Genomic DNA, 7,085 nt, shown 5'->3' with positions numbered 1-7,085 from the left:
CAACGACCGGCTTACAACCCCTCACTAGGCAAAACCATTGGGATACATTGCAATAGTAATCAAAGGCATTGGTTTTCCTACTGTAGAGTTTTCCAGACTATACGGTTTGACACTACCAAGATAACAGTTATTTGTAATAGGCTGGCCTTTATATATATATATATATATATATATATATATATATATATATATATATATATATATATATAATATATTGATATATATATGTGTGTATATATATATATATATATATATATATATATATATGTGTATATATATATATAAATAAATATATATATCATCAGCCGTAACTAGTCCATTGCTGGACATGACCTTTAACTCCCGTCTGCTTATGGTCTTTCTATGCCAGTCTATACTCGGTAGCTCGTCATTCCATCGTCTTCTCTTCCTTTCCCTGCTTCTTTTGCAATCTCTAGAGATCTATTCTGTTATTCTTAATGTCTATCTCTTATCTTTTATTCTCATTATATGTCTTGTCCATGTCCATTTCTTTTTATTACATGTTAGAATATCCTCTACTTTAGTTTGCTCATATATCCGCGTTGCTCTTTTTCTGTCACTTAATGTTATTCCCATTATTATACTTTCAATAGCTCTCTGAGTTGTAACTATCTTATTTTCTAAGGCTTTAGTAAGGCTCCAAGTTTCTGATACATAGGTTAATACTTTTAGGACCATCTGATTAAATACTTTTCTTTTTAGAGAAGTGGGATTTTACTTCTCATAATCTCATTTTGTTTACCAAATGCTCTCCATCCCATGCTTATCCTTCTATCCTTATGTCCTGGGGAAACACATGCTGTTTTTGGTAAGTAGTATATTCATTAACAATCTCTAGAGGTTCGTCCATAATCTTTATTTGTTGTCTACATTTTCATTGAACATTATCCTAGTTTTACTCATATTCATTTTCAGTCCTACATTTCTGCTTTCTCTACTCAAATATTCTATCATCTTTTGAAATTCCTCACATGGGAGGAATGTATATATGCATATTCATTTATAATTATCCGTCAGATGCGTAAGTATGCTTCTATGTTTTATATTACGTGATTCATCTTCAACAACCAAAAGAGTGACGACTCTCCTCTCTTCTGCATTAGGGGTTTGCTCTCGAAAGCCCTCCCCTTGAATCTCTCAGCTTCCTCCACCCCTTTTTTCTCTTTCTCCTTCCTCTCTTGAAAACGGAAATCAAGAATTGGACCCCATAGAGTCTCTGGCTCTCTGCTATTGTCATTCCCGACCTCCAGCCAAGGCAGTGCGGAGTGACGCCTCTTGCTCTCGCGGTGGTTGACCAACCGTTGACTTTGCTAGCCAGTTCAGTATTGCTCCAGAGGTCGTAGAGTGAGGCTTGCCACCGTCGGAGTGCACGCGAGTTGGTTAGTGGCGTCGAGTGTTCTTTTACGTTGAAGAGCAGCAGTTCTGAGAGCTCGTAAAAGGATTCCTTTTTTGGTCTTCCTCGTCATCCTTGATAATTGCTGAGCCATCTTCCTTCGACGCTGGGCGCTTCTCTAACCATCTGAAGGTATTGCGATACTTCAGCACGTGCCATTTGTTTACTTTTATGTCCTTTTGTAGCGTTTGTGTACTTAGCTTTATCGCTTGGTAATGTCATGGTAAAGTTATATTGTTATATTCATACATTTGTGTGTAGCGATATGCAAAAACCTCATATAATCTTGCACATCTTTAAAGGAAAATATAAAGAAATTTACAGAAACATATTTATTTCATTTGAAATTTAATTTTAAGTAATAACATCAAACAACGCTTAAAATAAATAGATCTTTCTTGGAATTGAAATTCATTGTTCTCTCCAAAACTATGAGAGAGAGAGAGAGAGAGAGAGAGAGAGAGAGAGAGAGAGAGAGAGAGAGAGAGAGAGAGAGAGAGAGAGAGAGAGAGAGAGAGAGAGAGATCAACAGGTTGAATCCCAGAGTCGAGGAGCAACAAGTGTAAATAAAAGCTGGCTTTTCTATTGACAAAGGGAAATAACCTATTCTCAGATGAATACATTTTTATAATGTCTAGAGAAGAGTAAATCTAAAGATTATTTACCAAAGAGGAATAGGGATTCAGTGAGAAAAATATATTAAAAAGATTTTCGTTTTATATGAAATAATTTTGTGATATCTTTACCAGTGAAAAAGTGTATATTTAGTTTTCAGAGTAAAAAAACTCTATTTTTGATGTTAGTTAATTTTCTAAATTGAACGATTATCATAGAACATTCTTGATACAACAATAAAATATCCTTAAGCTTTATTTTTGACACAAAATTAAGTCTTTAAGAACGTAATTAAAAACTTTTTATTTCTTGGTCTAAACATTACTGTTAATGAATTAATTATTTATTATTTATTATTGTTCATTTAGATCATATTTTTTCATGCAGCGTTAATAAAAAAACAATTTCTGAGTTAAATAGATATCTAAACTGAGTAAAATGTCAGGTTTACTTTAATAATGTGTATTAGTCTTCTTTAAATTAAAAACATGTATTCTATGAGAAATGATTTTACTCTATTTCATAAAGCAAACATGTTGGCTCTTTACAAACTAGGGATGACAGAGAATAAGAATAATGAGGATTTATTTTCTAGAAACCAAATTAGAAATTTTTATCGTAAGAAACATCGATTTATTTGTGCTTTTAATAGTTTATACTTTCATATTATAATCAAAACCAGTATTCCATAACTTTAGCAATAGCTAGTAGTGATTATACTGCTACTACTACCAATACAAATACTACATCTACTACTACTCCTACTCCCACTCCTACTACTACTACTACTAGCTCCATTACTTAAAATAGTTTTGATACTAATATTATCAATATGATTAAGATATCTAATAAAAGAATAAAATAAAGACCAAAACGAGGGAAGTAAGGATCACCACAAAAAGAATTGGATAATCCCGGCAGTTGTTTTTAGTTTTGTTTTTTAAGAACTAGCAGCGACCACTAGCTTAAGTTTTTGTTTTACCACTGGTCGATAGAGAAAAAAAAAGAAAAGTAAAAATAAAGGTCAGGAATGAGAGAGAGAGAGAGAGAGAGAGAGAGAGAGAGAGAGAGAGAGAGAGAGAGGAGAGAGAGAGAGAGAGAGAGAGAGAGATTGGAATATTCAGTAACGATAAGTTGGTACTTTTTTATCAGTTCTTTAAATATCTTTTAATGCTCAAGTAACGTTCCCCTAACGTTATCTTGTTATAGATAACAGGAGATAAGAAAAGGAGCATTAACACGGTAATTCACTCACCAAAACGGAAAGAGCGATTGTAAGTACTGATGTATGTATGTACTCAAGGACATACTTCCAATCGCATTATCAAACGTACATTTGAGTTCGTTCATTATAGTATTTATTAAATAGTTCCCCAAATATTTAAAAGTGGCAAATCAAGCGAAACACACAGCGACGTTTATCTCATTTTCTCTTTAAAATTATGTAGTTTGGAACTTTCTACATCATGAATAGGGATATTCTTATTTACTAGTGTACACGAACTGTCAAAAATAACCTTTGAATATTTAGAATATTCAATCCTTCTCACTCCCTCCCTTTTCTCTTATTTTCTTTCCCACTGGGTTATTTTTCCCTGTTGGAGCCTTTGGGGTTATAGCATCCTGCTTTTCCGACTAAGGTTGTAGCTTAGCTAATAATAATAGTAATAATAATAATAATAATAATAATACACGGCAGGTTGGGCAATTTGTGGGAGATTGTGGTTTCTATCAACACCCATTCCTTACACATGATCGAACCACATCAAAATACATTTCTGCTCTGACTGATTCAGTTCCCCCTTCATGCTGCAGTTTCGTGTTTCCCTGAGGATAAACCTGAAGCATTATTTTCAAGTACTGCTTGATTATACCACTTATCTTTATCCCATTGTACCTGTAAAGTCTTATGCTCTCACAGAATTCGAGGGAATCAAGAGTCGATCAAGTAGTTTTACCAGTACTTTAAGACACTCACCAATGAAATATAGAATTTCATATTCTCTCTTTTGTTCTAAAGCTCGTCTTATATGTTCATGTTTAAAAGGGATTTTTCAAAAGTGAGGAAAACCTGAAGTTGTCCTTAGTAATGAAAATAGACTAATGCAGTTTCTGCTCTTCAGTTACTATAACTTATGAAGTCAGTTGTATCACCTTAACTGAGACACTGTAATCAAATGGAAGTATTTTACAGATCAGTTCTCTATCTCTATTGCCCATCACGAGTAGTTAGGTAATTATTTCACGTTAGTGTACGCGGCCCGTCAAAATTGACGGCTAGATATTTTGACAGACATTCACACACAGGTCCATGCATTCCCTCTTACTAAGGTATGACTATTCCATCTACCTACTACCCGAAGGACAAGGAGAGACCCAGTATTTATGTCTGGCAATGCCTCTGAGCGTGACCGGAAAGAAACATATGTGTATCTATCTATCTATTTATCCATCTATATATATCTATTTATCTATCTATCTATCTATCTATCTATATATGTATATATATATTTATATATATATAAATATTTATATATATGTATATATATAATATATATATATATATATATATATATATATATATATATATATATATATATATATAGCCTGACACTTGCTCTTTATTATATAGGGGAGATCATTCACTCCATTTCACGTTAAAATAATATAAAATTAGAAAAAAGTGTTTGACATTTCCTCAATTTTGCCTTCCTGCTTGAAATAAATCCAAAAAAATATCTATATATTTCCCTAATTTGTTCTGAATCTATAGATCTTGTTTAGAATAGAGTCTCATCAAACTTGAAACTGATAAACGACTAAATTGTTCAAAGGTACTTCATGTTTCGGTCAAATGTTCCCGATGAGATTTCCCCGCTGCACTGACAACAGCGTCCAGTTCAAACAGTGAAAGACTCGACTTACAGAACCGAAATACCAGAATACCAGTCCCACTTCATGAAATATGCAATGACACCCAATAACAGGATTAGGAGAGTCAAGAGAAAAGGCTGTGGCTGTTTCGTGATTGTTGTTTGTTTGTGTGAATATTATTCATACTCATATATATATGTATATATATATATATATATATGTATATATATATATGTATATATATATATATATGTATATATATATATATATATATATATATATATATATATATATATATATATATATACCCTTGCTTGAGGGTACATTCGGACACGATGTTCTGTCTTGTTTCTCTTCCTCTTGTTTTGTTAAAGTTTTTATAATTTATATAGGAGATATTTATTTTAATGTTGTTACTCTTGAAAATTTTATTTTTTCTTGTTTCCTTTCCTCACTGGGCTATTTTTCTTATTGGAGCCCCTGGGCTTATAGTATCTTGCTTTTCCAACTAGGGTTGTAGCTTAGCAAGTAATAATGATAATATACATGTATATATATATATATATATGTGTGTGCGTGTGTGTGTATGTGTGTGTGTTACTTGGGCATGTCACTCTACATTTATAATGAATAGACAACGTCCAAAAATCGAAGACAGCTCATTGGACAAATCGTCCTGCAGATGGTTTTCATTATAACAGCAGAAATACATTTACTGTTCTCCATTTATTTTTTGCTGTCGACACGTGTTTCAGATCACTTTGCAACACATCTTTAGGACTACATTGTTTTGGAACTACACTTTATTATAAAGATTGTGGTGGTGAAAATTTATTGCAAAAATATTTGGAAATTCGGAAGATTTTCAACAAAATTGATAAATGAAAACTAGATTCTTTGAAATATGAATAAAAAAATTTAAGATAATATTTTAAATACATAAATGATTTTTAAAAAGGTTTCACAGAATTTCATGAAGCTCCCGATTCCATTCTTTGCATCTGGACCGACGTTTGTTACTTAGGAACGCCATATCCCGTTCAAATCAGACCAAATTGTGTAGCTTACACGCTATCGCATTGATCTCGGACTCAATTACATTTGTGGCGTCGCCTTTCCTTATGACAAATTGTGGTCTCGATGCTCCTTTATTTCCTATCCAATGAAACAGTTTCTGAACTCCTATCCATGCCGTTTTTCTTCTTTCTCCGATGCAGCTCAAGCTTTCCAGGTTGCGGGGGGGGGGGGGGGGGGCGTGAAGCGTACTCGCTCCCTCAGAAGTTCCATATTTGAGGACTACGATGATCCCTGAGTCCAGTTCATCTGGAACCGTATCATTCTCCACTAAAGCTTTAATTCTCTTGGTTCCATCATTCTCTCCTTGGTGATGCACTCTGTGCGCTTCGATCCAGGTTATCCATGCCTTGCCACCTCTAAATATGTTACTTGGGCATGTTATTCTACGTTTATAATGAATAGACAACGTCTCAGCGGCGTCTAAAAATCAAAGACAGCATCTCCTTTGGCAGATTATACTGCAGATAGCAGAAGAAATACATTTACTTTTCACCATTTATTGTTTGGTGTCGTCACTTGTTTCGGATCACTTTGCAACCTTTCTTTATGACTACACTTTGTTTTGGACCTACACTTCAATATAAAGGTTATGGTGGTGAAAATTTGATACAAAAATATTTGGAAATTCGGAAGAAATTAAAAAAAATATAAATGAAAACTTACTTAGTTTCTGTTGAATTGGTGTAAAGGGTTTTGTGGCAATCAGCAGTCAACATAGCATGTAGCATCATGCTACAAGCAACAATGGTGCTGCCTTGTCGCGTGCAACATGTCTCTTGGTTGAATGCTGCATTCAACTTACTTGTTTGAAGACAGTCAAGTTGCATGCTACATTTTTTGTGTTGCCCCGTGGAATATCGTTTTACGTAACGACAATATGTTGTTAAGTGTACTTTTTTTTTTTTTTTTTTTTTTTTTAAACACAAATTTATGACGTTAAACAATATTGGTTTCCAGCGTCATTCCCTTAACAATGTCACAATGTATTGATGTTTGGCAGAAGCCTATTGTTATGCTAAGGTGCTAAGATGTGCGTACACTAACATATAAAACCCCCTCTTGTATATGCACAGTTGGATGCAGGAATTCCTGCCACACCCTTACT

At 33.7% G+C, this 7,085-nt stretch overlaps 1 protein-coding gene across 2 annotated transcripts in view; it reads left to right on the top strand.

Moving 5' to 3' along the window:
• Nucleotides 1-1,258: 1,258 nt before the first annotated feature.
• Nucleotides 1,259-7,085, top strand: part of Balat (Beta-alanine transporter) — a 126,228-nt gene continuing 120,401 nt past the window's right edge. Inside the window, exon 1 of one of the 2 annotated variants that reach the window (XM_068371477.1) lies at nt 1,259-1,546. The gene's annotated coding sequence lies outside the window, so the exon portion shown is untranslated. The remainder of the gene's footprint in view (nt 1,547-7,085) is intronic. The other variant, XM_068371478.1, reaches the window with a different exon arrangement.

Source organism: Palaemon carinicauda, chromosome 4 (genome assembly GCF_036898095.1).
Source record: "Palaemon carinicauda isolate YSFRI2023 chromosome 4, ASM3689809v2, whole genome shotgun sequence".
NCBI lineage: Eukaryota > Metazoa > Arthropoda > Malacostraca > Decapoda > Palaemonidae > Palaemon > Palaemon carinicauda.
Note: the sequence above shows the minus strand (reverse complement) of the source record. Positions and strands in the feature narration are given on the sequence as shown.